At 28.8% G+C, this 7,084-nt stretch overlaps 1 protein-coding gene across 3 annotated transcripts in view; it reads right to left on the bottom strand.

Annotated features, from left to right (window-relative positions):
- LOC117172191 (peripheral plasma membrane protein CASK) overlaps positions 1 to 7,084 on the bottom strand; it is a 638,537-nt gene that overhangs the window by 524,019 nt on the left and 107,434 nt on the right. The window lies entirely within an intron of this gene.

Raw genomic sequence — 7,084 nt, 5'->3', positions numbered from 1 at the left:
GAAAACATATGTTACATATTCAACACATTTCCATTTTAAATCTTCAAAATATTTTTAAAAAAGTATTTAAAATTGCATCATTTTCTATTATACGCATCAAATATTTAAGAGTCTTCAATTGCAATTAATCAAAAGTAAAAAACTTTAAATTTCAAATCGTTTAAGTTGAAGAATTTTGAATTGTAAATTTTCAAAATTTAACTATAACAGACTCTCAAAAAGCGCCATGTTCTCGAAGACGACTAGGTCCTCACCAAGCGCCCGCACGATTAAGCCACGCCTCTAGGTCTCGCGCATGTGCATCGAATGCTACGTTCAACGCGTTTAAGGAATTTGGAGGTAATGGAAGGGAGAGGTGCTTAGCGTAAAAGGCGCTTGGTGAAAAAGGCGTTTAGTAAAGAAAGCGAGTTTAGAAAATCTACCGCATTCTTTAAAAAATGTTAAAAACTAGATAACTTTAAAATATAAATCATGAAAATGGAATACTTTGTAATATACTCTTCATTTGCAACTTTTCAAAATTATAGAACTTGGAATTGTACATTTCTTAAATTGAAGAGTTTGTAATTTTTTAATTTAAAATAACAAATTGTGCAAGTTTCAAGATGCAGAATTAAAATTTCTATTATTTTAAGAATCTCCGTTTGAAATTTCATCAATTTGGAAGTTTTAGAATGAAAAAAGCTTGAATATTGATCTGCAAAGTCATAAAAATCCTCAGATTTCAAGCACTTTTGTTTCTACATCTGTAACATTGAAGATGTTTAAACTTCAAATCATTAAAAATAAAGAGTTTTAAATTGTAAATGTTCCAAATTTAAAATTTTTAAATTGTAAAACTTTACAAATGCAGTTTTAAATTTTTTAAATTTACAATTTAAAAATTATGCAAGTTTTAAATTTTACAAAGGAAAATTTGGTAATTTTCAGGATTCATTTTGGAAGTTTCTTCAATTCGAAAGATTTAGAATTAAAAACTTGACTTTTAATCTTCAAAATCAGCAAATTTTCATAAATGCTATAGAGAACGGTTGCGACATATTATATTACCTTCTGCTCTTTACCGTGCCGCTTCCCCTAACTTTCGGTCGAGCTCTTCCCCCACCATCAAGCAATCGTTGTTTCCAGGAAAATTACTCCACTACGGTCCCATCCGCGGCAAGGTAAATAGCGTCAACTGCATTATATTTGGAAACGAGTCAGGTGGCCCTAACTGTTTACGTTTCTATCCCCCCGAAATCAGTCCGAGGGCATTTGAAGGAAATCCCGACACTTGACTGAAAGCGAGAGTTTGGTGTATATGTCTTTCGAATTGAACAGTTTCCAATTTGAACTCTTCAAAATGGTAAAACTTTGAATTCTAAATCGTAAAAATTGAAAAGTTTTAGTTTTGACAATTTATAATAAAAAATTATGCACTTGCAGTTTTATGTTTAAAATTCTGTAACTTTAATCCTTTACGCATTAAAATTCAAGAGTTTTTAATTGGAATACTTCAAAATTGTAATTTCTAGAAACTTCAATTTTTAAAGAGTTAACCCTGCGCGGTCGCACATGAGTCAATTTCGACCCCAGCGAAATTTCACTTTGACATTCCCAGCAAATTTTAATCAAAATACTAATTTATAAAAACAAATGTAATAACTTCTGTACTCAAAGAAATATGGGTCCACATTCTAGAAGAATTACAAAGTATTCGTGAATTTTTTGAAAATTTTTAAAGCGATTTAAGACGCTGAAAACTGTACGTGAACGTTTTCGACCCAGTGCGACTGCGGAAGCAGTGGATCTTCAATTGTAAATCTGCAAGATTGCAATTGTAAATCTGCAAGATACACCTATTTCAAAAAGATGTTCAGAATTTTACGATTTTAAACTCTAACTATTCAAAACTGAACAATTTGGGGAATTCTCAATTGTAAACATCTTCAAAATCGATCAGTTGCGAAAATAGAAGATTCAGAATTTCACAGTGTCTTTGAATAACATTTTATTACGATATAAATTCCCACAATAATTCCTTAACTTTTTTCATTACTTCTAATTCCTGCTGGAATAAAATCGTACTTAATTTATTACTTAAAGCTTAAAGCTTAATTATCACTGAAAGATGATTAAAATTGAAATTAACATGTTATAAAAAGTGTATGAAAGGCGATGCAGCTATTTCAATACTGATTTTAATTTATGAATAATAATTATGTTTTATATTAGTACTTTAAATTGAAGCATGTAATTAAATTTTTTAATTGGACAATAAAAATACGAAACGTGTAATAAAATTAATAATAGATTTAATACGTGTAATATGATATTATGAGTGTAATGAAATTGTTTGCCAGTTTAAATAATAATGATGAATTTATGATTTTATGACATAGGAAAACAATTAAACAAGCAGCGAGACAGACAAACACAGGGTAGTCTACCACTACGAACAGTGACGGACACAGACAAGTTGAAACAGATTGCAAGACTCGCTACTTTGGCAGTAATTTGCACATTATTTCAACATTACTTTTTCCCTACTAACAAAAAGCGAGGAGAATTAGTCTCCGTTCAAAGACGACATAATTCTCTCACCACAAAATTATCACGAGGCAACGACACTTTTAATACTTTGAGCAGAACATCTGCGAGATGATTTCAAAGGAAGGCTACGCAAATCAAATTATGTAGAACTCCATAGTCTCAAGCTGACATAATCGACTGATACGGGGGTACAAGGCTTCTAAATGATTCCAAAAAAATTCCCAAAACTCCACAATTGTCAGTTTCACGAAGGTCGACAGTGCTTTTGGAAAATCGACTGCCCAATTCAGGCAAGGCTTTGGTAAAAATATGGTATTTCGTTAAAATAAAATTCAGGACCAAATGTAAACATTATTCCACTAAGAAAACAGATAACTTAACTCAAAGAAATGTAGTAGAAAATACACTCAATCAAAAAAAAAATTTTTATCACAAGAAATTATTCTTATTACAGAAATTATTTTTAAATTTAGCCCATTTCTTTGATTCAAGGAATCTTTTTCTGAATGTGATTATTTTTATAAATTCGACTTTTTTGAAATGCATTATTTTATTACTAGTGAATAATATTAAATTTTAGTAAAATCTGTCAAGAAATGTAACAAGTTTTAATTTACTTTACCCTTACTAAAAATTATCAACATTATCAAACATCTGCGCGTATTTTCGAAATGCTAAAAAAATATACAAGAATCCACTTTATTCATCCTTGCACTGTTTCAAATTTTTATCTTGTCTAGTACGTTGGCTCCTATCCGAGCAAAACCGAACAAAGCGTTGCTTAATTTCGGCGATCAAAGGAGAGGCCTTTAAAAATCCCATACGTCCAAACGGACACGTGGAATTATTATTTCTTCAACCTTTATTCTTATTTCTTGCCGAAGAAAAAAATTATTTTAAAATTATTTACGATACAATTTTCTGAAATGTATAAATAACTATTGTTTAAATACATAATGCCACTTATAATATTTTTAGGATTTCCCTATGTTTATATTATTCTTTAACGAAACTAAAAAAGCAGAAAAATTAAAACTTTTTCTAGAATTCGTGAAAAAAATAATCTTTTAATAACACGAGTTAGAAAAAAGCAAAAATTCAAATCAGGTAGGTTCTACACTTTAAGTCGCAGAATCTCTTAGCCACGAAATATGTTTTTTAAGGATAATAGACGACTTGCAATTTTCGGATTTGAGGGAAAACAAAATTTCCATGAAGTTAAGAGTATTTGCATTTGGACTCCTATTTTTGGAAAAATTTAAAAATTTAGATATTACACTTTTATATTCAGATTCTGATTATTTTTACTGTCCCTTCTAAACTTATAGCGGAAAAATTAAAAGAGTTCAATATTACTAAAATGCCGACGATTTTTTTGAAACGAATAATAGTCGGTTTAAAAAACCACACTTATATTTTTGCTGATTTGTTGTTAAATTTTTCCTTTCATAAGAAAGACATACTGTGAGTTTTATGTGAGTTAAATAACTTCGTGGCCATGAGAATTTTTTCAGAAAGTCGAATTTGTACATTTTTATCTGAAACAAAGAAAGATACAAAAATATGTTCAGATAAAAGTTGGCACGTCTTCCTGTCCTTAAATATGATTTAGCCCGCATAAAAAGTATAATTTTTTCTAGAAATTTTAAAAAACCGTAAAGAATATTTTTTGGAAAAGCCGAGCTTTTTTCCAATATTAAAAAAAATCTGCTAATATAAGAAAGACATCCTAATAGTTTAATGCAGACTAAACCTTAATTTTTATAATGTTAACACGAGCATTCTTTCATTGAAATACCGCGAAAACGAAGAAAACTCGGCGTATAATAAGTAAAAGTTGAAAACGAAATTTCAATTTTATAAAAAGATAATGCAAAAATGTAAAATTTTAACGTTTTAGAAAAGTTGGAATAACTCTGAAAATAGTTATCATATTTTTTAAATTCTCAGGGCTCATTTTAAAGGTGAAGGCTCAACACTATTATACTAAATTGTTACGATATTTTTAAAGTTTTGTCCCTAAGGTCAAACTTGGTACGAAAAATTCGCAAAATGTCAAAAATCTGTAAATACTTACAAGCATTAAAAAATCATTACTTATCATATTTGAATCCATTTTAGTAATTTTTATAAATACATTTTTGTTTCTCACTTTTCTAAATCATTGAGTGCGTATAAATATTACTTGAAGTTTTTGACATTTTTTCGTCAATTTAGCAAAGTAATATACAGTCTTGCCTTATTTACAATGAGACAAAGATCTTTGAAAAATGCTAATTATTTCCAGTTATTTCAATTTTTTGAAAACATCGAAAATTTTAAATATTTGCAATTTTTTTCATTAAATTCACAGTATGACTTCAACTTGGGCTTATTAGACGAAGCATTTTATTACCTTTCATAAAATTATAAAGAAAAAATTGCATGTTCACATTCTAAAAATTAAGCAAAATTAGCAAAAGCTCAAGAAATAGGTTTATAGTTTCCTTTGTCTCCGAGCAAAATTAAAAAATTTGATTTACTAAAAAAAAATTCTTCTCGTTAGAAAAATTACTTAGCCCACTTAAAACTTCTTTTGAGAAGGCAAATTTAAAAAAATTGTTAATATAAGTGTTGGCTCTTTGTTAGAATTGACTTCTTATATTTTCAAAAGGAGGGTCAGCAGTTTGATAATATTGAACTATTTTTTAATTTTCCGACGGCCTTCACAAAGGGCAATAAAAATAATCAAAATCTGAAAATTAACGTGGAATATCTGAATTAAGTAAAAATATATAGAAGTTCAAATACAGCCATTCTGTTTTTTTTAAAATACGCATCAAAATTCAACTTGCCGCTTTATTAAGAATTGTTTTTCTAAAAACGGAGAAATACGTGTCGTATAGTGTTTTCTCTAAAAATATATTATTTCGTGGCTAATTGTTTGGGCGAATTAGAAGCTGCCTGATTTGAAATGGATTGGATCATAAGAAAAATAAGAGACATTACAAAGCGATGTATTTGAAATTTTATATAGTATCTCCTGGGGCATTATTTCTGAAACAACTCAATCTAGAAAAAATATTTATCTGATCAGACTAAAATTTCCGAAAAGTGTAGTCTTACTGGAAGAAAATTTATGGAAATGTTTGTTCCATTGTGAAAAATATCTACCGAAAGGAAGGCAGTTTTATTTATGGTTTTTTAAAGTATACAATCGAGGTCAGAAACTTGTAACTCTTGTAATATCAATAAAACAAAATTTAATATTCTGCAGTCTCAATAGAATTTTTCAGGCCCATTCCATTGATCATGTAAATTAAAAAAAAATGGACCTTCAAAAATAAAGGTCCAGAATACATTTCAATTTTTGTTTAAATTCTATATTTGTTTTGTTTGTTTTTTTGTTTTTAGGCTTAGAAGAATGTTAAGCTTTTTTGAAAAAAAAACCTTCCAAGATTCAAAATTAGGCCTAAATTTTTTAAATTTTAAGTAATTAAATTTTAAGTAATTTTTTCAGGATATAATTTGTTTCGATGATTTAAAACCCTTATAATATTTCTAAAAAATGTGTTTTCCTACAGTATTAATAGGATTTTTAGAGTCTTTTTCACTGAACATAAGCTTTTTTTCAATGGAATATTTAACCCTTAAAAATGCAGGTAAAAAAAAGTTCATTATTTTTAAATTTCTACCCTGCTTTTGTTTTCCTTTCGAGATAAAAGAAAGCTGAGGTGTTTTCCTTTAAACGTTTATTCCTTAACGTTTATTTTCATTAACAAGTAATTATTAGTCCACTTTGTCATCAAGGGATTTTTAGAGGAAAAAACTTTAGCTTCATTTTAAGCCAAAAATAAAGTTTTAAAAATGGAAAAAATTCGAAAAAAAACTTGCGTCCAGTTAGAGTACTCTCTAGTTCATCTAATCTAGACGGTCTTTGCGGGCCATAATTGGATGCTGACTAGTCCATCATGACCAAAAAATTTTCGAAGTATCAAACCCAAATATGTTTTTTCATATTTCCAAAAATAATTAGGGTATTTAAAAGTATCAAAAATAAAAATAAACTCTATAAAAGTAAATTATTCCCATCTTCTAGTCAGCCTGTTTGGGCCCTAATTTTTCACCAGCTAGTCCTCATTAAAAAAAAAAATTTCAAGTATCGAACCCAAATATCTTTGTGTACACTTCCAAAAATATTCAGGTTGTTTATAAACATCAAATATGACAAATATACAATAAAAACAAAGGTTTTTCTTTTCATATTATCTAGATCATCTTTAAAATAATTTTCTACGTCAAACGTCTAAAACAGATTTGAACAAGACCAAATAACTGGCTCTAGATAAGCTTTTTCAGACTAACGTTGTATTATACAAAAAAAATTCACTTCGACTTAACGCAATAATAGACCGTCTTGACAAAGCCACATTAGCAGTCAGGATAGTCTATCCCGGCCCCGAATAGTTTTCCAATAATTGTGGGTCCGGATGCAATAAGGGCACATAAAATTTTTTCGTGCGAAAACGAAGTCCCCTGGAGGCTTTAGAAAAAATTTTCGAATTTTAATTTT

This window comes from Belonocnema kinseyi, chromosome 4 (genome assembly GCF_010883055.1).
Source record: "Belonocnema kinseyi isolate 2016_QV_RU_SX_M_011 chromosome 4, B_treatae_v1, whole genome shotgun sequence".
Classification (NCBI taxonomy): domain Eukaryota; kingdom Metazoa; phylum Arthropoda; class Insecta; order Hymenoptera; family Cynipidae; genus Belonocnema; species Belonocnema kinseyi.
This window is presented reverse-complemented; position numbering and strand designations above follow the sequence as displayed.